The sequence below is a fragment of the Macaca mulatta genome, chromosome 6 (genome assembly GCF_049350105.2).
Source record: "Macaca mulatta isolate MMU2019108-1 chromosome 6, T2T-MMU8v2.0, whole genome shotgun sequence".
In the NCBI taxonomy this organism is placed as follows: domain Eukaryota; kingdom Metazoa; phylum Chordata; class Mammalia; order Primates; family Cercopithecidae; genus Macaca; species Macaca mulatta.
The window spans coordinates 16,677,334-16,704,687 of NC_133411.1; the positions used below are offsets into that span (position 1 = coordinate 16,677,334).

General features: G+C 36.2%; 1 long non-coding RNA gene across 1 annotated transcript in view; it reads right to left on the reverse strand.

The window, feature by feature from the left end:
* The window catches only part of LOC106998667 (uncharacterized), a 77,718-nt gene that overhangs the window by 49,085 nt on the left and 1,279 nt on the right, over positions 1–27,354 (reverse strand). Inside the window, exon 2 of the long non-coding RNA XR_003730245.2 lies at positions 3,423–3,541. This is a non-coding gene — a long non-coding RNA (uncharacterized LOC106998667). The remainder of the gene's footprint in view (positions 1–3,422; positions 3,542–27,354) is intronic.

Consider the following 27,354-nt stretch of genomic DNA (forward strand, 5'->3'; position numbering starts at 1 on the left):
ATTTCAGAGGATGTGTGGAAATACTTGGATGTCTAGGCAGAACTCTGGGAAAAGGATGGAGCCCTTATGGAGCAAGGATGGAACCTCTACTAGGACGGTGTGGAGGGGAAATGTGGAGTTGAAACCCCCACACAGAATCCCCACTGGGGAGCTGCCTAGTGGATCTGTGAGAAGAGGGGCATAATTCTCCAGACCCCAGAACAGTAGATCTATGAACAGCTTGCACCAGGCACCTGGAAAAGCTGCAGATACTCAATGCCAGCCCATTAAAGCAGTCATGGGGACTGTGCTCCTCAGAGCCACAGCGGCAGAGCTTCCCAAAGTCTTAGGAGCCCTCTTCTTGCATCAGCATTCCCTGGACATGAGACATAGAGTCAAAGGAGATTATTTTGGAGTTTTAGGATTTAATGACTGGGCTGCTGGGTTTGAGACTTGCATGGGGCCTGTAGTCCCTTTGTTTTGGCCACTTTCTCTCATTTGAACTGAGGGCATTTATCCAATGCCCCTTGTATCTGGGAAGTAACTCTTTAAAAACTCTTTCTTATTTACCACTTATTATAACTATCTCCTTGCTACTATTACTAAACAATTTTTATGTGAACAATTATCTTTCTAGGCATGAACAGCTACTTAATTTCATGAAGTTGCATATGTTTATGTCATTTGCCATATTTTGCTTTCGTTCTTGTTTTTTGTATACTGTAGTTTCTCCTTATCTATGGGTGAAACATTCCAATACCTCCAGTGGATGCCTGAAACTGTAGATATCATCAAACCCTATATATGCTGTTTTTTTAATCTGATAATTGAGAGGGCTCCTAGGTGACTAATGAGTAGGTAGTATATACTGTATGAAAATACTAGACAAAGGTATGATTCACATCCCAAGTGGGATGAAGCAGAACAACTTGAAATTTCATCATGTTACTCAGAACAATGGCAGTTTAAAATTTATGAAATGTTTATTTCTGGAATTTTACATTTAATATTTTTGGACCAGGGTTGATCATGAGTAACAAACTGCAGAAAGTGAAACCACAGGTAAGGGGGGCTATTGTACTTGACCCTTCCTGCCTCTTGGATTATATACTACTGAGCAGGAGACATTGTTATACTCACCATTGCAAACCTCCACAGTACCTTCAATATGCCAGAGGTTTACTTAATATTTGGTGAACTGAGTGTGTAGCTCCATGTTAGATTATTAGACTCAGTGAATATTAGAACTATTGCATTCTTGTATACTTTAAGCCAGTTATTCTTGATGGGAGATGATTTTGCCCCTAAGGGAGCATTTGGTAATATCTGGAGATGTTTTTCATTTTCACAATTGTGTATGTTTAGGGTTCCATGGTATTTAGAGAGTAGAGTTCAGGGATGCTGCTCAACATTCTACAAGGCACAGGATAGTTCCCTGAAACAAAAAATTATCTGACCCAAATGTTGATGGTGATAAGGTTGAGAAATCCTGCTTTAAACACAAAAAATATTATCCACAAAAATACCTTTATGGTCCAATATAGTCTTGTACTAATAATAATAACCAGAATTTTAAAATAAATATCACTTAAATAGGGTTCAGCATTTTTTGAGAAATGCAACTCTGTTATTTGAGGGATTTCTGAAATTAGAAATTTGAGAGTTTTTATAGAGCTTTTTTCCATCATGGTGTGAACTTTATTAACCTCATAGCTCATCTCAACTTATGATATAAGTCCAATAGAGGAATATTTCTCCTGCTTTAAAAATTTGGTTTATGGCTGGGCGCGGTGGCTCAAGCCTGTAATCCCAGCACTTTGGAAGGCCGAGATGGGCGGATCACGAGGTCAGGAGATCAAGACCATCCTGGCTAACCTGGTGAAACACCCTCTCTACTAAAAAATACAAAAAACTAGCCGGGTGAGGTGGCGGGCACCTGTAGTCCCAGCTACTCGGGAGGCTGAGGCAGGAGAATGGTGTAAACCCGGGAGGCAGAGCTTGCAGTGAGCTGAGATCCGGCCACTGCCCTCCAGCTTGGGTGACAGAGCGAGACTCTGTCTCAAAAACAAAAAAACAAAAAAACAAAAATTTGGTTTAATGTTTTATAAAAATGACAAACAGATGCCAACCTTGCATATGTTTTTAAAAAGTAGTTTCAATGTTTTCAAATGTGTTTAAGTTTTATAAATGTGATCATAGAATAAAATGTTATGGGTATATTTAGTTTTTTATTATGTATTATTTTGCAACTGAAGAATTAAATGCAAAGGGCATGAAAGAGCCTGCTACAGATAAAGACATAGAAAATAGAGACATAGAGAACAGAGAGAATAATACTCTTTTCCTTTGCTTAAGACATAAGATACCCATTTTCTGCTTCATCCATCTTAGGCAAGCTATGGTATTAGGGAAGTAGTGGCAGAATGGTTATGTTGGGAATTGGAGAAAAAGCTGTGGCAAGACTTGTTTAAAGTAGAAAAAGAATTCACCCCTGCGTTCCCCTTTTCTAGCATCTTCCTTCTCAGTTGCTAAGAATGTGGCACAGCCTGTAAAGTAGCCTGATTCTTTATGTGGAGTGCGTGATTCTGTAGTCCAGTAATATTTCAGGGAATGCTAAAGTTGTGATATTTCTGCCATCTGCCTGTTGAGACATTGTCATATCATATCTTTTGATGCTTGGATCCACAAGAAAAAGAAATAGGAATTAGTTTTCTACATTAGGAGGTTTTCACCTTATCTCTTTTAGTTCAACAAAAGGCAGGGCACATGCGTTTTCTACTCCTCTCTCTTTATTTAAAAAAATGATAATGATGATGATAATAATACCTGTCCTACATAAGTGAAACTACTGGTTTGAGGATCAGATTTAATAACATGTGGGTTTTGAAAGCTAACACACTTTACAAATTGCATGAATTATTATTTAACAAGCACGTACTTGAGTTTTGAGGAGAGAAAGAAAACCCTTGAAAACTTTTAGAAGCCTCCTGTTTTTCTGACAATATGGCAGTAAGTGAAAATTTTCCTTCTGGAGGATCCTAGAAACTGCTGTGTTGGGTCACAGCTTTTGAAGATAGAGTAAGTTTTACTGTAAGGAAAAGTTGATAGAATATGTGCTTCCCCCCACCCCTTTTAAACTTCAAAAATAAGACTCTAATTACAGATATCTTTTCCAGATTGAACCACCACTAATTTAACCAAAAACATGTGTGTGTAACAAAAGAACTTGTAAAAGGAACATTTGAGGTTTCACATGGATTTTTGCAAAAGACAAACACAGTAAAATCACAGAATTGGCTGACGGACACTCTGCTATACTAAGGCTATAAAGGTTTTATTGAATCCTTGGGACTTATAATATCCATTCATCCTTTAAGAGAAACGAAAGGTCTTAATCCACAGAGGATCTTTCCACAGCTTACCAGAGAAGCAAATCCTCCTACCTTGAATGACACAGTCTAGGGTTTTCCGGAGCCCATTGTGATTTGCACATCTGATCTTCATCGATCCCAATATCAGATGTGCTGTGGAGAGGTCTCAGCCCTGTCATTTAGCATATGACCTGAAATGATATGAGAACTGGAGTTATTGCAGTATGTTTCCGATTAGGAAATTGCCCATTTTGCAACTCTCATTTCAGAAAGATGCCTAATAATGCCAAGAGTACTAAATAGATATTCACCAATCACCAAACAATGTAAGTTTAATTGACTCATATTCAAGATGAATGTGCTCAGAACCAGACACCTAGAGACCACTTATTAAAACCAGGAAGGCTGACAAATGGAGATTCACTCCACACCCCATGGAAAAGCCCTCAAAGTTTTGTAGTAATATTGAGAAAATTTATTTAATAAGTTGAATTCAATAAACAGTTCATTTTCCCTGGTGCAGCCTAGTTACACACTCTTATTTTCTTTGTCCTTTCTCATAAGCTGTTAAGAGAAATTGTTGAGAAGTTGAGCAGACCAATACACTAGACCATGAGCCTTAGAGGCCGTCAGCTAGCTTAGATAGATAGGCAATATCTGCTGTATTATTACACTACTTGGAAATGAGGAGGGTCATTGTAATGAGAAATGTCCTTTGGACTGTTTTGAAACACTGTGATTGAGGGGGAGGAGAAAAGGGAGCTGTTGCTGAGCAGTTATCTATCCCTTTTGTCAATTATAGGGCCCAGTACATCCACATTCCCAGTCCTGAGCACAACAGATTCTTCTCAAACATGAAGAAAAAAGAAAGACCTGTGGGCAAATACTATTCCTTTTTTTTTTTTTTTTAAAGCAGCTTTATTGAGGTATAATTGACAAAAATGTACATATTTAGGGTGTACAACATGATGATTTTATATGCATATACATTATGAAATATTTACCACAATCAAGTTAATGAACACATCAATCATGTCACATAATAACCTTTTTTATTTTGTAGTGAGAACAGAAGATCTAGTCTCTTACAAATGTCAAATATACACTATAGCATTATTAAGTATAGTCACCATACTGTACATTAGAGTCCCAGAATGTATTTATCTTATGAATGCAAGGCACTTGGGGTAATGCCTTTATTACTTATCTCTCAAATTCTTCTATACTGGTAATAAAAGTAATTGTGCAGCCACCATCTCTAATAATCACTGGTTATCTGTTGATACATACAGCAGTTATTATATAGAATAATATTATAATTTCTTGTCTAAATACTTTCAGTAAAAGGTAATAAATATCTGGTTAAAGGCAGCAAGTAATTCAGGGTCACACACATTTTTCCAATATTTAACAAAATAAAATTTAAACAGTTAACCAAAAAAAAAAAGCAGCCAAAAATTTACTAGTAGCAATCAAACCAGGAAAAATACTGAATTTTATGACAAATATTTCTAAAGGTGAAGCCAAGGAAAAATCTCAAAATGTTTCTACGTGGGTTTAAGCAATAGTGAGATCATCAGCCAGAAGCAATACCAATGAAAGACTGATAATTAATAAAATCTTATGAATATGTATCACTATTCTTTAATGTGGAGAGATGTGAGTCAATGAAATGAGTAGGAAATATTGGGAAATTAGAAAAATATTCAAGTATGAAACACCTACATGTCACTGTAAGACCAGAGCAAAGGCAGAGAGGACAGTGAGGGTTTGCAGTTTTCTGGTCCCTTGCTGAACTGGGAGAATGGAAGGAGTCTACATCCATGGTGGGTGGAATGAGTCCCTGTGCAGGATTTTTAATGGAATTTTGGAAAGGAAATCAGAGTTCATGTCCCTTTTGATGAGTCAACCAACTAGGCCCTTACACTCACCAATTTGTACACTGAAACTTCAAAAAAGTAAACAGACAGCAGCTCCTAGACCTCAAATTATAGCTTGAGTAGGAAAAGACAAATCAATCCCATATAAGAAGAGAAGGAAATGGAAGATAATTCACTTATACCATATTAGAGCTCATAAGTTCTGCATATTTTGCATAAGCAAGGTGAAAAAAAAGTCATGACAGATATGCAAATGTATTAAAGCAAAATGTTTTAAATGGGAAAAAGGGGAGAAAGGAAGGAAGGATGAAGGGAAGGAAAAAAAGATGCAGCAGGCATAACAAAATGGACTCAGTTTGAAAGAAAACACAAACCAAGAAAAAGAAGCAGATTTCCCACTAGTGTCAAAAAAAAAATTGAATAAGATTCATTCAATAAAACAGGCCTATGAATTTTTTTTAAAAAGGGAGAATAATGTTAACATGGAAAGTGAAATAAAGAGATAAAATTGAGAACCAGACAAAACATTACAGAGTTACCAAGTTAACCATAAAGGGAAAGGAATGTAATAATGGCAAAGAGAAAATCCTTGAGATAATTACTCTGAATTCAGAAAAAAAGGAGACAAGGAATAATCACAGAGTCGATGAAAAAGATGGAAGGCAGAAATGATACAACATAGGAATAATTGGTTTCCTTTAATTAGGGAACTGTACTAATGGAACAGAAATAAGTTTACAGAAAACTTTTCCCCAAAGGAAGGAAGGAATAAACTGTATATTGAAATGACATGTGGTATATAAGCAAAAAATTGATAAAGAAGAATTTACATGGAAATTCCAAATAAAATCTGAAGACCTTCAATTGCCTCAGAGCCCAAGGTGACACATGTGTCCATTGCCTCTGTGACTTCATCTCCTATTTATTCTTGGCAGCACTCACTCTTCACTGGCCATGCTTGTCTTCCTTGCTGTCACTGAATACATCAGGGTACAATAATGCCCAAGGTCTTTGCATCTGCTCCACTTTCTGCCTAGAAGGCCCCTCATCAGATACCCACATGCCTGGGTTCTTTATTACCTTCCCAATAAGACTTTCCCTGCTTGTTAAAATCGAAGCACAGTATTCAGTCACTCTTATCCCACTTTCTCACTTGATTTTCTCCATAGCAATTATCTCCTTCTGATATATTATGTAATTTACTTTTTATTTTAGTTTCTGTTTCTCTCTACAATACAAGGTATGCACCCCCAAGGGCAAGATTTTGCTTTTGTCTTTGTTTTTACTGCTCTTAGTTCTAAAAAAATGACTGACATAGTATAGATAATTGATAAGTATCTATGAAATAAATGATGCCTGTGGGTAATTACTTACTAAAGAAGCAAGTCAGCCATCTCCAGTGAACAAGCAAGAATGAATCAATAAAGACTGTAAAGGCACCAAGACTAAGTCTGACAGGCAGTGCTGTGCCGGAGCCAGTGTGCCCTGGCTCCTGGAGCCAACTCAACTCTGTGTTCAGTGACATCATATGGTAACCTGAAGTCAGCCATGAGAGCATTTATACCACAGAAATCAGCGAATGCTACAAGTGAGGGCATTTTTCCTAGAGGAACTGGCTATTCAACCTTTACTAGTATGTGGCTATGTAAAGGAAGCAACCAAACATGGAATCAGAAGGCTGAAATTTGAATCCCAGCTCTACTACATACTAGTTCTCTAATTTGGGAAGATCATTTCCCAAGGCTGGGTCTTGGTTTTCTCAACTTTAAAGTGAGAGGGAGGAAACCCGTCATGAAGGTGGTCTGAGAAAAAACACACGGAAGGGACTTTGGAATGTCTGAGCTCTACTCACTTGGCCTCTCCGCTCCACATAGCCCAGGCACCGTTGAAAACCCTCACTGTCTACCCCCTGGATTATCTGGGCTATCAAGTAACGAGATTTATTTGTATTTACATGGTTGGATACAGCTTCCCGTATTTTGTTAATAATTTTGACTTTTAGTCTGTAATTTTGTAGTTTAGCTACAAAATTCTGTAGATAAGACTTTTCTATCTTGTTTTGGAATCAAAGTAATACAGATATCATTAAATAAATTGAGAAGCATTCTCTAATTTTCTGTTCTCTGGGAGAGTTTTTATAAGACTGACTGAAATAATTTCCTTTTGGAATATTTGATAGAACTTGCTTGCTTCTGGACCTGGTGGTATTTTGAAAGCTATATTTCTATTGATTTGATTTACTTAAAGGTTACAAAGATACTAAGAGTTTTGTTTTTGTTGATTCGGCTTTGATAAGTTATATTTTCTCAGAAATGTGTATATTTTATCAAATATTTAAGGTCAATAAACATTCAAAATGTTTTCTCTTTTTTTAACTATAATTTTTTTTAAAAATAGCACAATCTACAGGAAATACCCATTATGTCTAAGGCAGGTAACCTGACTCTAACATTAACAAAATACTGCCTAGCATCAGGAAAATAACTCATGCCAGGTATCAAGAAGTCAGAATATTAGAAAACAAGAAGACAAGGTACATAAGGTACAGTTAAAAACAAAAGGAAAGTACCATAACAAAATCAAAATTGCTAAACAGGAAGAGAATATAAAATCTGTAGTTTCCATATTAAAAACAGAAATTGTAAAAGTAAATATACATTGCATTTTAAAATAAGGCATATATTTAATTTACTAGTAATGATGAAGACTGAAGGGTGGGAAACATTATGGCTAAATTTATATTTTTAAATTGATTATGAAATTGGGCTTTTACATGGAATTATCAATTTGGTAGATGCTAAATAACTGTGTGCCTCATTGCTGCTCTTTTATTTGAACTGTTTGTTTGTAACCTCTCTTTTTCCACTGGGTTGGTGTTATTTTTTGTTTGTGAATCTTATTTTTTCTCTGTGAGTCTCAATTTTTTGATGTACATATGGGGAGCTTATGCCATTAAGTGACCATAATAGCATCTCAGATATGTACATACATGTACACACAGATAAAAAGAAAATATATATATATATCTTCATGGTAAATTTTTATCACTAAGAATGCTTTAGGGCATAAAGCCTATTTGCCTGTTACTAAATAGCCATACTAGGTTTATTTTGATTGGTTTTACCTGGTATATCTGTTCCCCATGCCTTGACTCCAACTTGCCTGTGTTTTAATTCCTTGTCTGTTATAACATATAAACCTGGAATTTGTTTTTCCCTTCTCCTGCCATTTCAATTGATTAGTATTTTTAAATTCAAATTTTCTCTTTATTTTCCTGGAGTTTACACATTGTATTTCTATCATGTTAGTGGCTACCCTTAAATTGTTAACATTAGTAATTGATTAACACAGCCTAAAGTTAATCATTATCTTTATTCTCTTTTCACATAACGTAAAGACCTTAGAATAGCTTAAAACTAACCAGTCCCTCTTAAATGTTATTGCTAGCTAGTGCACTATTTCAATAGAGTTCTAAGAACAAGTATTATTATTGTTTGAAATAGTATTTGTTTAGATATAACCATGTGTTGACCATTTTCTTTGCTCCTCCTCTTTAGTGGATCTCCACCCTCCCTATTGGAATCATTTCATTTGTTTATAATGCACTTTTTAAAAAGTGCATTGTATGTTATGGCATATTCTCTTGTTTTTGTTTCTCATTTGAAAAGATCTGTTTTTTGGTCTTCATTCTTGAATGATAGTTAAGTTAATGGCTATTTTCCCACAGCAATTTAGAGATACCAATTCACCACGGTCAATCTTCCATTGTTACTGTTGAGCAATCTACTGCCTGTTAAATTCCTTTGTGATTAATCTCCCTTTCTCTCTGACCCTTTCGCAGTTTTCTCATGGTCAATATGTGTAATCGCTCACTGTCGTAAATGCCTTCCTGTATAACTAGCCTAAAATATTTTATGTGTTAGGAAGATGATTTTTTTCTTAGTCGTAGGAAAACTATATTCTATATGGTTATTTGCCGTTCCTTTAGTAATTGTTTCATTTAATTAACATTTATGGAATATCCTCTACATTTATGGAGTTGTTCTAGGTGCAAGCAATAGAGGCAAAAACAAAGCAAAGAAGGCCTGTGCTCTAATAGAGCTTATCTTCCACTTTTAATTAAGTCTCACCTCATTCTTCCATAAGCTTTCAAAATATTGGGTTAATTAGCAATTTTCCTTATGTGCTCAATTTTCCACCCCTGACAATTATTATCTTTCTTGTAAGCCTTCTCAACACCTACTTTGTAACCTTGAGTTTGCAAAAGTATATTAATGATAAGCAAGGCTCTAATGAGGACTTTGATGGTCTCAGAGTCAAAAGTTCTCTTTAATTTCAGAGTTACAAAAAAGCACACCAAGGCGGAATTTAGGATACTAGTACCCTTGTTCAAGCTTCAATGGTTGAGCGGTCTTGAAAAAATTCCTAAACCATTCTGAGTACTAATTTCCTAAATTCTAAAATGAAGAAGTAGTCTCAATAATTCTTCAAGTTCATCTAGTTCTACTGCTTTACTTTCCAAAGCAGTAGCAAGTAGACACCTTGGATAAGTCCTGAAATTTATCCTCTCCTATTCAGTTGTAAAGAGAAAGAGTGCTCTTTGCATAAGAGCATTTGTATCAGGAACGACTTCATTTGAGAGTACAGAAAATCTGATTTCATGGATAAACAAATGGGAGATTAGATTTATTATTTCATATGATAATAGGTCTTAAATAGGTGACTTCAGGATTAATATAGCGGCTTACATATGTCACAAGGGGCCCAGGCTCCTTCTACTTTTCTACTTTGTCATAATGAGCAAGAAGCATTGGTTCTCACTGTGGCAGGATGGCAGCCATGCCTCCGAGCCTTTCGTTTCCCTTTCAGGAAGCAGAAGAGACAAGGAGAAAAAGCTGAAGAGGCAAAGTGGGCCACAGCAACTGAGTCTATTCCTTTCTTAAAAAGCTTTCTTGGAAATTCTCCCACTGACTTCCATGAATGACTAATTATCCAGAATTGTGTCACATGGCTATTACTATCTATAAATAGCCATGAAAATTTTACTATTTTAGGTTTCAGCATTTCTAACAAAGAAAGCTAACATGTACTTAAATCAACAAAGTCATTACCCATCTTGCCTTTGTTAAAAAAACAAAACAAAACGTAAAGACTCAGATACAAGGAAATGTTCTAGGAGAAAACATCTAATCATTACACAAACAGACAAGACAAAATTCAGTGATGGAAAGTAAGAATTAACTGAAAAGGTGTGTTTTGAATGGAATCGTAGTAAGAATTAACTGAAAAGGTATGTTTTGAATGGAATCGTGTTTCCTTCGCTCTGCATTTTGATCATGCCACATGTTCTCTTGATACAAAAGCAAGATGCTTTCCATTACCTTTGTTCTATATACACACAGATGATCTTAAAGTACAGAGACAGAGGGACAAAGGAAGAAGGGAGGTATTCAATACAGAGTTGAATGTGGTTACTTTCTATGTTCTCAAGCCACCTTGACTTGATGATGATCACATAGCTTTTAATTATATACAGTGGAATTCATGTTGTCAATCAACTGGGTTTATTCTGTGGACTGCTCTTTGCATAGAGGAGAGTGGCTTTAAACAAATTATCTTCTATATTGTTTGATTTTCCTGCTGATATGAATCCTCTCTAGTGCACTCGGCTCTCAATGCTTAATGCTTTAGGTATACCACGAGTCTGACTGCTTAATGTTGCTTAATGCTTCAAATATGGTGCAACATAATGGAAATGATATGAGGTTAATGATCACAAGACCTGGATTCAAGTGCTTCCTTCTCTGAAGCTCACCAATCTTATCATCTGTCAAAACATTAAAGGAAACATTAGTACCCACACCATGTGATTGTTGTAAGAGTCAATGAGAAAAAAAATAACCATTAAGTCCCACCTATTTATATTTGTTTTTGTTGTATTTGCTTTTGGGTTCTTGGTCATGAAGTCTTTGCCAACGCTAATGTCTAGAAGAGTTTTTCTGATGTTATCTTCTAGAATTTTTATGATTTCAGATCCTAGATTTAAGTCTTTGATCCATCTTGAGTTGATTTTTGTATAAGGTGAGAGATGAGGATCCAATTTCATTCTCCTACCTGTGGCTTGCCAATTATCCCAGAACCGTTTGTTGAATAGGGTGACCTTTCCCCACTTTATGTTTTTGTTTGTTTTGTCAAAGATCAGTTTGCTGTAAGTATTTTGGGTTTATTTCTGGGTTCTATATTATGTTCATATAATTTAATTAAAGAGCTTCTGCACAGGAAAAGGAACAGCTGGCAGAGTAAACAGGCAGCCCACACAGTGGAAGAAAATCTTCACAATCCATACATCTGACAAAGGACTAATATTCAGAATCTGCAAAGAACTCAAACAAATCAGGAAGAATAAAACAATCCCATCAAAAAGTGGGCTAAGGACATAAACAGACAATTCTCAAAAGAATATATACAAGTGGCCAAAAAACATATGATAAAATGCTCAACATCACTAATGATCAGGGAAATGCAAATCAAAAACACAATGTGATATCACCTTTCTTCTGCAAGAATGGTCATAGTCAAAAATCAAAAAATAATAGATGTTGGTATGGATGTGGTAAAAAGGGAACACTTCTATGCTGCTGGTGGGAATGTAAACTAGTACTACCACTATGGAAAACATTGTGAAGATTCCTTAAAGAATTAAAAGTAGAACTTTCACTTGATTCAGCAATCCCACTACTGGATAGCTACCCAGAGGAACAGGAGTCATTATACAAAAAGATACTTGCACATGCATGTTTACAGCGCACAATTCACAATTGCGAAAATATGGAACCAGCCCAAATGCCCATCAATCAATGAGTGGATAAAAAAATTTTGGTCTATATATGCAATGGAATGCTACTCAGCCATAAAACAGAATGATTTAATGGTATTTGCAGCAACCTGGGATAAGATTGGAGACTATTATTCTAAGTGAAGTGATTCAGGAATGAAAAACCAAACATCCTATGTTCTGGCTCACAAGTGGGAGCTAAGCTCTGAGGATGCAAAGGTGTAAGAATGATACAATAGACTTTGGAGGCTCAGGGGAAAGGGCAGGAGGGGGATGAGAGATAAAAGACTACAAATGGGGTTCAGTGTATACTGCTTGGGTGATGGGTGCACCACAATCTCACAAACCACTGCTGAAGAACTTACTCATCAATCTTTCCTGTAATTGTGGAAAATTAGCATTCAGCATTCTACAAATCTCATGGAGAAATAGACAAGTAATTATGTATTTTATAATATAATCATCACTAAAATATAAATAATACACAAGTGAAGCAGTAGTTATAATGATTATCTAAATCTCTGTAGAGGGGATAGGAAGGGCTGCTTAGAGAATATAATCCTTGCACGGAGACTCTTAAGAACATATAAGATCTTCTAGGGAGATAAGATGTGGGAGAGAATTCATGAAGAAGGGGAGGAGCCAAGAACTACTGAACGTGATGTATTAGGAGAGGTGTGATGGATAGAAGGCTGGAAAAGAAAGCAAAGGTCACACCGAAAACAGTTTTTATCATCTTAGAGGAAAAACGATGCTCATAAAGAGCCTTAGTATATGCCTGATTAAGGAGGTACATTCTGTTGTGTAGGCTATAGGGAAGTTTCAAGAACTTTGAGCAAGGTAAAGAACAAAGAGAGAGAGAGAAAGCGAGAAAGAGAGATAAACAAAGCGCCCCAATAACATTGTCTAGAATGGATTGAAAGGGGCTGGAAGCCTGTGAGTAGGCTGTTGCAATTGTCCTACATGGAATGATGGATGATACCATGAATACGTGGGAGTGGGCAGGTGGGTTGTGGACTATTTGGGAAATAAATTAACTGAATGTTTTGATCAATTTGATATGGAAGGGAGTGAAGAAACTGATTGAGACTCAGATTTTTGACTGGATATTATTATTCTCTGAGATAAGGAATTTAGAGGACAGAGTCAGAGTGGCTTAAATGATTGAGAGTAAAGTTTGAAGCAACCTGAGTTTGAGATATAGACAAGGTAGGAGATGGGGCTTTGGAGGATCTAAGTAGCGATGTACAGACAGCCATTAGATATCCTGTAATTCACTCATTCAATATTCATTAAATATCTATGGGTCAGGCACTAGGCTGGGCAGAGATGATGTAAGATGATAGAATAGAGTTTCCTCAAGGATTTTATTGTTCCACTGGACAATAGTCGTATACTCCTGCAAGCTAAATGAAACCATGTAAATGTTAAGATAAAGGTAAATAAAGAACATAAGGGGTAGTACATTAATTTGGTTCTTAAAAGGAACACCTAGAATGGAAGTTCATTGGGTTAAGAACATCAACATGGAGGCAATTGATGAACCAATGGGCATTGTTGATATTGCACAGGGAAACATGTAAGATGAGAAGAGAAAAGTACTGAGGTCTACCTAGAAGTCACCAACAAGCTTGAGAAAGGGGAGGCAGGACAGAGTGGTATTTAACAGCTGGGGTGTTTTTTCAGGAAAGACTAAGATGTGAGTCCCAACTCTGCCTCTTCTGAATGATTACCTTGTAAAACTTATTCAACCTCTTTAAGGATATTTTATCTTTTAAAAAATGAGCATATTGTTATTAGGTCTGACTCAAAGGCGTGTAGAAAGAATTAGAGAAATGATGTTTAAGTCTAGAAAACATGTAGTATTTTATATTAAAATATTTAAAGATATTTTCAATCTCCAATAAAATTGGAGTTTAAAGATGAGAATAAAAACAGGGAGACAGTCCTGTCTTGGAAGCTAGGAAATAAAATAATTTCAAAATAGAAGTCAGTAGTCATCTGTGCCAGATATTGCAGCAAGGCTGATATAGTGAGGAATAAAAATTGTCTGTTGGGTTGAGGGATAGAAGGCCGTTTTTTGCCTTTAATGAAAGTAGTTTCTAATGTCTTCTGGGGCCAGTGGTTTGAAGCTGGATGGAGGGTAAAGAATTGCAAAGAGCAAGACAAAATTATTCTTTCAGGAATATTGGTGCTGAAAGAGAAGGTAGATAGCCTGAGGGAGATGAAGTGTCAAAGAAAGAGCATTGTTTTTCCTCTAAGATGGTAAAAACTGTTTTCTATGTGGATAAGAGAGAATCCGTGAAAAAGGAAAATGGTGAAGAAACAGGAAAGAAAAAATACTTGGGTTGAAGTTCAGGAGACTGTTGAAGACATGAGGACTGGAGCATTTACTGCTGGGTGAGCTTTGAAGAGGACCTAAGTTAGCAGGGATGGAGAAATTATCTTGATAAGGTCATCTCTGTGTGTTGAGTTTCAGTTTTCCTGGAGATGGGTGGTTATTGCCTAATGGGGTCAAGCAGATGGCTTCTATGAATGGAGCTGGCCTGCCTGAGTGCATCTGCAGACATTATGTGAGTGGTAGGGCTTGGATAGAATTAGAGCACTGAGGCTCCTCAGTCCCAGCTGGTTGTACCTTGTAAGAATATTGAGGCCAAAGTTGTGAGACATTCCAGTTTTTCAAAAGAAGCCAAAAGCTTGGATTTTATGTGAAATATCCTGGTTTTATTTGGGTTCTCATTTAAAGGGAACAAAAAGCCAAGCCCAACAAAACCCACCTGCATGCTAGACTTGGCCCATGGACCACTAGCTTGTAACTTCTACCAAGAGAAGAGAGAATGCAGTGTTGGAGAAGATAGAGACCATGAAGCAGGAAGCAGACATCCTGTCACCTTGGTCAAGAAAGCATAGGTCTCTGAACTAGTAAGGCAAATACACAGACGGGTCACACTGTCAGAGATCAGGAGACTATGAACTATCTCACTCATTGTTGCTGTAAAGGTGGGTTTAATGGTTGCTGTGGAGGAAGACATCAATAAAAATAATAAGAAAGCCAATAACAGCTTTCATATTTTAATCCCCACCTTGCACTGACACGTGTATGCTCAGCCATTCTTGCATGTGCTCCTCCCCTGACCACTCCAAACACATCCAAGCATCTTCCTCCATTACCACCGGGATTCTTCACTTCTCTTCTGCTCCAGAGGAGTTTTCAATCCAATTTCATCCCCTTTCCCACCTTATCCTGACCTTAAACCTATTGGAAAGGATGGCATTTTCCTATATTACAAGAGTAAGTTGCATTCCACTAATATTATAGTCTCCTTGGCTCCATCTCTAACCTGGCAAGCATGGAAAAAATGGAAGTTTACATATTGAAAAAAAAAACAAACTTCATGTTTTGTTTGGAAAATGTATGACTCTGACTGGAGATAGTATAGTAATGCAGTTCCTTTATGGTGTGGGGGGATATTGTGACATTTCCTAAGCATAGTAGCTTCGTGGTTTCTTGGATGGTAAATGTCTAAAGGAAACTTGCAAAAAGTTGTTTTGTAAACTCAACAGAAACTTAAGATAAAAAATGTCATTTTTGGCTCTAACTGCAATAATTGCTTAGAGAGTACCACATGTGTATTTTTAAAAGGTTTCAGAAGAAAATACTAAATCATTACATGCTGAATTATATGTATATTTCTTTAGTAAAAAATGTTGTTTTCTCTTATTGTAGAATGTGGAATAAGAGAAGTGTTCATTTCTCTTCCTGTAGGTAAGTATAATTGTGGTAAACCTAAAGTAAGACTGATGGCATGTATTGCCAGGAGCAAAGATATAAATAATGGCTGGATGGCACTACCAGGGACCTTCAAAAGCTTTGTGCAAGAGGAAACTGCAGGTGTGCACTCACTGCTGTGTCCTTGGTGACTAGCTCAAAGTCTAGACTATGCAGAGGGCTCCCTAATAATTTTTAAAAGGAAGAAATGGGAGTTATGTGTGAGATACGTATTTTAGTTTGCATATAACTATTTTGTTACTTTACTTTTTAAAGTTTGAATTTTGCCTCAATTAGATTATTTTCTTTATTAGGTTTTTATTTTAAATATATAGCATTGGTACTTCATTGTAGTAACTCAATAAATTTTTGGTATGTCTACACAGCTCTTCCACATTGAACTAATTTGTTCTGATTTTTTCCACTTAGCTGCTAAAGTCCTTCAGCATTGTGCGGATACAGTAAAGATGTATTTTCTAGGAAATTCAAGAGAAGTTTTTAGTCCCCATTGCAACTTTTTCAGTCTCTCTTCTGTAGAACACTAGTGTGAGTCAAGATGTTAAAGAAGTCTGCCAAAAAAAAGTTTATGGTGGCCAAGTAAGTTTAGGAAATACGGCATTTTGGGACTAGACATTTGAGCCTTGATATATATTAGTTTATTAAGAGGTCTGAAAAATCCTTCAATAAAATAAATCTTTTCAGTTTTATTTATCCAAGCACACTCAATATTTTTGACCATGGGATCTATTTCTAGTGGTATTAAGTGTTCCATACAAAAGGCTTACAAAATGTTGCCCTGCCCTATACTTATATAGTTGTGCTAATTCTTAATATATTCTAAATCAAATTGAATGTATCATGAAAAAGAAATAAAACTAAAAGAAATTTGGACGTCACTTTCTTTCTGATACTTGTAAGGTTTTTCTTTATTTTTAAATAATATACAGTGAACTTTAAAGTATACGAAATGTGTGCAAAGTAGTTAAATGACCTAACAGTGTTCTTTGGTTTCTAATGTATAATTTTCTAAGCCAAAAAGGACACTATGCACCTTGGAAAGTGGAGAAATAGATACAGTTATCCACGTTATTGACCATTTTCATTTTGTCTGTAATACATTCAAAATTCCCAAGGCTACACTGCATTGTCTTCAGATACAATAAATTCTACTTTGAACATGAAACATTCAGCTCTCTGGTATTGGCAGAAAATTGTCTCTTGACATGCTTATATGCCATAGAATCTGAAATGTTTTCGAGATGAGAGAAAATTTGATGTTGTCTATGTCAACATGATATGGACTGTGCTTTATAAGAAACTGAAATCCAGTTTCTATTAGGTTTACATACATTGTTCCACCCTTGGGGAAAGAAATATGTATAGTAAACATATGATAAGAGCTGTTGAGAACTGACAGTTCTTATTTAATTTGTTTTAAAATCCAAAGGCATACTATATTTCTAAAGAGCCTGAGACATCCACATTGTAAAAGTTGAGCAGCTAAGCTGCAAAACAGATTAATATGTATGACTGGAATTTAGCATTCCATATTTTATTCATACTTCACTCTTCGATGTATTCTGGAAGGTTGGTAAAATTATTTTAGGTCTCACTTTTTTGTCATGGAAATGGGGATAACAGAGGGCAGGATATGGATGTGTCCTCTCTACAAGAAGAAATTTAGAAAACAAAACATTTTGACTGCATAGGCTCTGGAACTGACCTAGACAGCTTGGTTTCCTAAGCCTTGAAAAAAATTGAATTCAGGAAGATCATGATTCTAATGTCTATGACGACTACATAGATAAGAAACAGCATCTACATGGACCAAGGGATAAGTATGATCAGGCAGTATCACATTGATATCTTTTCTTCATCAGTTCTGAGAAAAACTGTTACAAATGAACAACTGCTTGTGACATAAGAATAGGAGTACATCCACTGTCACTCTTTTACACAAAAAGAATAAATAGTGCTATAAGGGAGAGAGTTATTTGGCTTATTCAATGCCTTTGGACGTTGTTGAACATGAGTAGTCCTTTGTGAAAATCCCAAATTCCATGGACAATTAAGATTCCAAGATGCTTATTCAAACTATCCAGAAAAAGCTTCCCCTGGTCAGTTCAACAATAATTAAGTATATACATATATAAAGATCTTTGGCAGAAAATCTTTATTGGATTATTAAATAAAATGACAGGTCTGGATAGCTAAGCCTACCCAGCCTCATTGTTGCCTAGGCAGGAGTGCAATGGCGCCATCTTGGTTCACCACAACCTCTGCCTCCCAGGTTCAAGTGATTCTCCTGCCTCAGCCTCCCAAGTAGATGGGATTACAGGCATGTGCCGCCACAACAGGCTAATTTTGTATTTTTAGTAGAGGTGGGGTTTCCCCATGTTGATCAGGCTGGTCTCAAACTCCCGACCTCAAGTGATCCACCCGCCTCCCAAAGTACTGAGATTACAGGCATGAGCCACCGCGCCTGGCCTTGTCTCTTCCCAGTCTTCATAAGCAGGAGTCTAAGGCTTTGAGGGTAACTCTTTAACAGAGAAGCCCTTCTAAGGTTTGTGACCCTTCCTGTTGACAAGGTTACAAAGTTCCTCTCCTTAGGTTATGATATTTGTCCAAAATGGAGTATTTGGTGCTTCTGGAATGATGTGGTTACAGAGAAAGCCCTGTTGCATAGAATGCTCTGTGTATCCCATACTGCTTCCTTTTGCTGGGAATACAGGAAGACCACATTCTCCTAAATCTCTTGCTGTGTAGTTGGGGCAATGAAACTGGCCACTGTCATGTGCATGTAAGTGATGTTTGCTACTTCCATATTTGGTGCTTTAAAACATCCCATGGGAGCAGTCTGAATCCCTGAATTACCCACCCAGAGCTGCCCAAACTTCATTACATTTTGTGAGAATAAAAACTGGACTTTTTTTTGGTATTATGTCACTGGTTTGTGGGTTCATCTGTTGCAACAACTAGCATTAATTATCCTGAGTAATAAACTCAGAAAACAATCAAATAAGCTGGCAGTCAAGTACTTTCATTAAATTTTGTCCCATTAAATATTTTTATATTGGTTGATCTCATTAATAATGGGGCAAAAGTGTCCACAGGCCCCTCATACACTTACCAATAGTCTAGGAATGTGGTATCACATGGAAACAAGCATTAATAGTCTGAATAAACATGTCAAAGGGTGATGGGTTGTTATTTTGTTTACCTTAATGAAAATCTTATTCACAGACAGATTTTTATTTTAGTGTGGCTTAGATTCTTTTAGTCCATTGGCCTCAGGGCTTTTAAAAATGTACATTATAGGCTGAGTTCTGGGACTTCTGTCCCAGAGAAACAAGAATCTTGTGCAATTCAGGCAAGAATACTTAATTTTAAGTATTTATGGCTACTTAGTATTTACTACTAGTGCTTTCTCAGATCTGTCTCGTGCCTCCATATCAATCCATATCAGCCCCGCATAGAACTAAGCTACATTACATTTCTGTTGAGTGATAGAAAAATGTAATTTGAGTCAGAGTTATTCAAATATATGGATAATTTTCCTGCGGAATAAATAGACACTCTTGAGGACACTGGTTCCATTGGTTCCTACATTTAAATGACACCGTTTGAATGTAGGAATCGATGGATATGTCTGTCCAGCTGATGAGGTGAGGGAGGGAGTGGGCCATGTGGAATCAGCAATGGCCTTGGGACTGAAAAGTCTGCTGCCAAGTTCTTACCTGACAACTACTGTTATGTGACCTTAATATTTATCAGGAATAACTTAGTGTTTGAGAGAGTCAGTGTTCTGATTTGTAAAACGGGGATAATAATATCTGGCCAGTTTCCTTCACGTGATTGCTTTAAATTGTAAATAAGTTAATATACATGAATGTGTTTGGCAAAATGTTATACCAGCCTATTCTTATGGTTAATTTAGTATTATTAGTTAGGAGTCTTGAACCAAAGCTGGAAAAGCACAAATGTGCATGCCATTCACTTTTTGAATAGAGACAACGTGGAGGAGCTATTAGAAGGGAGCAACTCTCACCCCACTCATCCACAATTGCTCAGTGTTTAGAGTTAAGAGGTTGAAGATCCCCTGCCTGCAGAACTTCGGCAATGGACTCCTGTGGATGTGCTAACGTCAGCGAATAAAACAATATTTTTGCCTCTAGATTAGTTAGCCCTTTAAGATTAAGAAAATAGGCAGACTTCACTGGAGGGGCTTTTAAATAGGGGGAGAAAAAGCATCCCAGATACAGACAGAAATCATGTGATACAGATCATAAAATTTCTCCTGAGCTGGATTTAATTAGAAATTGCTGGAACTATTTGGCATACAAACAGCTGCTGTCAGATCTGCACAGCATTTCCCAGCCTTGGAACAGCTGTATATAGTTTTTCTTTCTCTTTCCAACTAGACCTATGTAGAAAACCTGTTATGTTCTGGCAAGAGCTTGGAGTTATTCTCATGAGCTAATCAGATCAGCTTAGACAATACATGAAAAAGATTTGAGTGTTTTATATTTAAACAATCCTTTATCCTTATTTTGTTGAAACTTTCTCAGAATGTTTTCAGTGTGAGCTCGTGAATTTTTTTGAAGGGAAAATATTTCAAAGCACTCTGGAAGCTCTAGCAGTATTGCAGAGGGTCTATTACACTTTGAGCCGGTACAATTTTAGTACCCTTAAACTCATGTGAGCTGAAGGCACTCTTTAGCTCAGGCATTTGGAATGTGCTGCTAATTATAATGAGGTGAAGGGGCGAGGGATCTTTGAATTTTGTACTGAAAGGATAGACAATGCTTCTTGTCTTGAACAGTCACCATGCAAATGAATTGTGGTGGTCACAAGGATGAGAAGAGGGTGAATATTTCTGTGTGGTCCTCCCCACTACTGGGGAAACATTAATTTCAAACACATGCTTCACTGGTGATTAATAGTATTATATAGCCATGCCCAAGGGAATACAGGGTGTGTGTATGCGTGTGCAAATGTGCGCGTGTGTGTGTGCATGCGTGCACACCCATAAAAGCTGTTCTGAAGAGTTCATGGGACTTTAAGATCTGCTATGGGAGTGGTTCTGCTAGGGAAATTCAAATCCTTTCCCCCAAAAGCAACTCTAACAGTGGACAAAATGGTCAAACACAACCATTTCGCAGCACTCTAGAATCTGATCAAAAGCATGCAACTTGCTAAGAAGGGCTTATTCATGAGAACTACTGGATCTTGGTTAAGAATGGAATGAACCGGTGACTCTATTCCCAGGGGCTATTTCTAGCCTCCCAACTCTGTCAGTGTAGTAGCTCAACCAGGGCAGGCAGGGCATTCATATAAAACCCTCCAGCTTAACCATTCCTGCAGAAAGGGTGTCTTCATCCTTTCTGGCTGCTGTAATAGGCTAGGAGGGTTATAAACAACAGAAATTTATTTCTGGAGGCTGAGAAGATCAAGGATGAGGCACTGACAGATTCAGTGCCTTGTGACGGCACCCTTCCTGGTTCAGGGCCCTAAGAGTCCACTTACTGGCAAAGAGGTTGATTTAATTTGGAGCATTACCAGTTAAATGGGCAACTTGGTGGTAAGTGAACAGGGAGGACCAGCAGCTCTGTTTGCATGAGATTGTGAACCCATGTGGGGCAAGCAGTATTCAGAAGAACAGGCAGAGAGTTAGCAGATATTTTTCGGATGTAAGAGAGCTTTAAAGGCTTGCTAAGCTCTGCCCTATGGTGGATTCTGCAGGCTGTATGCATGCACAGCAGAGATCAAAGCAGCTCACGCCACCATGCCACACATCCTTGGCAGATGCATCCTGAATACAGGGGTGCAGGGTAGAGGGGAGGGAGCCAGTCATTGGCCCCTTCATTGAAGATTCTTCTATGCACCACTAAAAACTTTGGACTCAATCCAACAGCAGTGAAATGTCACTTGGATTTTGAAAGAATCACTGTAGTAGCCACGTGAAATGGGGAGAAGATGGGAAACTAAAGTTGTATTCCTCAAACTGTGATGCCTTGTCCTTGAATAATAAAACTGTATCAGGATCATCCAGAGAGCCTACCAAAATGCAAATTCCTGTGTTCCAGCTCAGACTTACTGAATTAGAAGCATAATTCAGCAGTTCAGGGGTAGGGCCCAGGAATGGACAGTTTTTACAAACATGGCAAGTGATTGTGATGCATCCTAAGTCGGAAGGTTAAAAACCAGGGAATTGAGAGGCAGAATGTTGGTCCAGGTGACAGAGGAGTTTGAGATTAGGAAGAAAAAAAGAATTGAAGTTTTTGAGCACAGAGGAAATATCATAGTAGTTTGGTCATTCTAACTGTACTATGCAAAATATTTATACCTTTTGGCAGCTGCAGCTTCCATTTTGAGTGATAAAATATCATAGCTTATTCAGATACAATTATGAATTATGTATGTACCACACTAATTCCAATTAACAGTATATGGTCACTAAATTTAAAAATAAGAAGAAATTATAATTACTAATCAGCTTAAAATACACTATTATAATAATAAGATGTTTTATGTAAGCTTTTGAGTAATCAAAAATATACATACAAATACACACATCAGAGGAAGAAAAAAGTCAACAGCATTACAATAAATCAATAAAACACAAAGGAAGATAAGATAGGAAAATAATTACAATATATAGAGAAAAAAATGAATAAAATGGCAACAGTAAGCCTTTTTATATCAACCACTTTAAATGGATTAAACTTCTCAATCAAAAACATAGAATGGCTGAATGAATAATAAACAGGACCCAACTATAGGCTATTTATAAGAGACTCTCTTTATATGTAAGGACACACAAAGGCTGAAAATGAGGAGTTAGAAAAAGATATTCCATGAAAATGGTAACCAAAAGAAAGCAGGATAGCTATACTTATATCAGACTAAAGAAACATTGAGTCAAAAACCATCATAGAGACAAAAAAGACATAATATAATAAGATCAATTCACCAGGAAAATATAACATTTGTAAAAATATATGTACCCAACATTAGAGTACCTATAGATAAAGTAAATACTGACAGAACTGAAGAAAGAAATTGATAGCAATATAAGAATAGTAGAAAACTTCAATATAACACTTTAATAACAAATAGAACATCCCAAGAGAAAATCAATTAGGAAGTGGGAGACTTGAATAACACTATAGGCCAAACGGATCTTACAGACATATACAAAACATTCCATCAGCAGCACACTATATATTCTTCTCAGGTGCACTCAGGAATTTTTCCAGGACAGATCACATGATAGACCACAAAATAACTCTTAACAAATTTAAGAAGATTAAAATAAACTAAGCATCTTTTCTAACCATAATGTCAAACTAGAAATCAATAACAGAAGGAAAATTAGAAAATTTACAAATATATGGAATTTACACAACATGCTTATTAAATGGGTCAACATACTTATGAAATAGGTCAAAAAGGGATAAAAAGTGAAATCAGAAAATATCTTGAGACAAATAAAACTAAAAACAAATTGTACTAAAACTTATGGGACGCAGCAAAAGTAGTTTTAAGGTGGTTTATAGTGATAAATAACTTCTTTAAGAAAAAATAACAATATGAAATAAACAATTTAACTTTTCACCTCAAGGAACTGGAAAAAGAAAAACAGGAAGAATAATAAACAAAATAAATCTAACATTAGTAAAAGGAAGAAAATAACAAAGATTAGAGCACTAATAAATAAAAAAAGACCAGAAAAATAGAAAAAAATCAACAAAACCAGGAGGTTTTTTTAAAAGATAAAATTGACACACCTTTAGCTAGGCTAATAAAAAAGGAGACAACTCAATTAAATAAAATCAGAAATGAAAGAGAAGACATTATAATTGATGCTGCAGAAAGGAAAAGGTCATATAAGACTTGTATAAACAATTATATATGCAACAAATTTGATAATCTCAATGAAAATGATAAGTACCTAGGAATATGCAACCTACCAACACTGAATCATAAAGAAATAGAAAATCCAAACAGATCAACAATGGGTAAAGATATTGAGTTGATAATCAATAATTTTCCAACAAAGAAAAGCCCTGGAACAGATGGTTTCATTTATAAATTCAACCAAAGATTTAAAGCAGAATTAACACATATCTTCTAAAAAGTTGAAGGGAAGGAACTCTTTCAAACTGATTTTATGAGATCAGCATTACCTTGACACCAAAGCCAGACAGACACAGCAGGAAAAGAAAATTACAGGCCAACACTCTTGATGAACATAAGTGCAAACGTTTTCAAGAAAATTCTAGCAAACCAAATTCAACAACACACACAAGGATCACATACCACAATAATGGGGGATTTATCACTGTAATGCAAGGATGGTTTAATATACACAAATTAAGAAATGTGATATACCACATTAACAGAATAAGGGATAAAAATCACTTGATTATCTCAATAGACCCAGAAAAAATATTTAACAAAATTTAATACACTCTTTGGATAAAAATGCTCAAGAAAATAGGTATAGAAGCAATTTATCTCAATATAATAAAGGCAATATATATTAAGCTTAAAGCTAATATATAATAACTGGTAAAAAGCTGAAAGCTTTTCTTGTAAGATGAGAAGCAAGACAAGGATATTCACTCATGCCACTTCTAGTCAACATAGTACTGGAAGTTTTAACCAGAGCATTTAGAAAAGAAAATGAAATAAAAGGCATCTAAATCAGAAAGGAAGAAGTAAAATTATCTCTGTTTGCAGATAACATGATCCTATTTGTAGGAAACCTTAAAGACTCCACCAAAAAGTTTTAGAACTAATAAATTCAGTAAAATCATAGGCCACAAAATGAACACACAAAAATAAGTTTCTATACACTAATAATAAACCACTAGAAAATATTAAGAAAACAATTCCATTTAGAAAAAATATTAAGAAAACAATTCCATTTAGAATAGCATCTAGAAAAATAAGTGAGAAAACGATTCCATTTAGAATAGCATCAAAAAGAATTAAGTACTGTGGAGTAAACATAACCAAGGAAGTTGGACTTGTACAGTAAATACTATAAAACATTAACACAAGCAATTAAGAGAGACACAAATAATGGAAAGGCATTCTATGTTTATATATTGGAAGATATATATCTTCTTATCTTGACATTGGTCTTGACAATGCACCAAAACATAGGCAACAAAAGTAAAAATAAGCAAATGAGATTATATCAAGCCAAAAAGCTTGCACAGAAAAAAAAAAGCAAAATGCAAATACAACCTATGGAATGAGAGAAAAACATTTGCAAATCATATATCTGACATGGGATTAATTTCCAAAATATAGAAATAACTTCTACAAATCAATAGCCAAAAAGAAAACCCAAATGGATAATAACGTTGGATAAAACCCAATGGATAAAGAAAATGTGATACATAAATACAGTGAAATATTATTCAACCTTAAGAAAGAAATCCTGCTATATGCAACAATATAGATGAACCTACGGGACATTATGCTGAGTGAAATAAGCTAGTCACAGAAGGACAAATCCTGTACAAGTCCACTTAGTATGAGGTATCTATAATAATAAAACTTATAGAAACAGAGAATACCATAGTGGTTGCCAGGGGCAGGTAGGTGGGGAAAATGAGAAGTTGTTGCTCATTTGAAGAGTATGAAGTTATAGTTACACAAGTTCTAGAATAAGTTCTAAAGATCTGCTGTAGAACATCATGCCTATAGTTTACAATACAGTATTGTGCACTTCAAACTTTATCAGGATGGTAGAGCTCACATTTCAAATTCTTACCACACACAAGCTGGACACAGTGGCTCACACCTGTAATCCCAGCACTCTGGGAGGCTGAGCCAGGCGGATCATCAGGTCAGGAGATCAAGAACATCCTGGCTAACATGGTGAAACCCGTCTCTACTAAAATACAAAAAATTAGCTGGGTGTGGTGGTGGGTGCCTGTAGTCCCAGCTACTCAGGAGGCTGAGATGGGAGAATGGTGTGAACCTGGGAGGTGGAGCTTGCAGTGAGCCGAGATCACGCCACTGCACTCCAGCCTGGGTGACAGAGTGAGACTCTGTCTCAAAAATAAATAAATAAATAAATAAATAAATAAATAAATAAAATTCTTACCCCACTCCACCCCCCCGACACACACATGCAGAAAACAAAAACAAAGAGAGGCAAGGAAGCATTGGAGGGTGTTGGGTTGAATATGTCTACTATCTTGATTGTGGTGATGATACAGGTATGTGTATATGACCTGTGTAAGTTTTCAGGATGGAAATGGTGTCACTTGTATCAAATCCTAACAAAAAAATAAGTGAAGGCAGGAGTTTAAGAAGGGAGGGCCCTCACACACATATGCCTATGATAAGAATTAGTACAAAGCCTCTCTGGAAGACTCTCGTACACATAAGCCCATAACAGAAACTTTTGCTGAAGTTTTTCCTTCCCTCAATTTCTTTGGATATGTCTATGGTTCCCATAACCCACATATCCCGGATTTGCAAATCCCCTGTGCACTTCTGAGTAAGCTCATTATCTTGAAGAATCTATCTCTGTTTGTTATTTAGGTGAGCAGTCCAAACTCTTCAAACAGTACACATTAAATATATGCAGTTTTTTACATATTAATTATATCTCAATAAAGCTGCTTTAAAAAGCATAAATGACTGTACTAGTTTTTAATTGCTATTGTAACAAATTACCACAAACTTAGTGGCTTAAAAAACAAAAATCTATTATCTTAGAGTTCTGGAGGTGAGATGCCCAACACAGGCTCTTAAGAATTCATTTCCTTGTGTTTTCCAGCTTCTAGAGGCTGCCCATATTCTTTGGCTAATGGCTCTTTCAATTTTCAAAGCCAATAGTGGTTAGTTCAGTCATTATGACTGATTACACTAAGCCCTCCCAGTAATTTTTTTTACACTTGGCCTGCCCAAATTACCCTAGCGGATGATACAGCCACTGTATTGTGAGGAAATGCAAGGCTGCCCCATGGAGAGGCCTGTATTTTAAGGGCTGTATTTTAAGTTCAGCTGATTAGCAACCTTAATTATATCTGCAACCCTAATTCCTCTTTGCTATATAATGTGACCTATTCCCCAGTTCTGGGAATTAGGACATGCACATCTTTGGGAGGCCATTATTCTATTCTATATTCTGTATTTGAAAGGAATGTATTGGTTATAGGAAAAGATTAGCAAAATAGATGGGATATCAGTGGTCATTTCATAGATTTAAACACATATTACAGTATATACTCTATCCATTACATATGTGAATCTCACATATAATACTAGAAAAGACCATAGAAGAAGTTGAAAGTATGAAATCAATGTCTACTTAGCACATCCTGGATGCAGAAACTTGGTTGAGTTTCTTACCCTTTGCTCTCAACTCTGCCCATGGCTTAATTTTCATTTGTAAAATGGATATTCTTATTAGCTAATAAGAATAGTACCCAGCTCACATACAAAGTTATCATAGATATTTCTTTCCCTGCATTCATTATATACCTATTA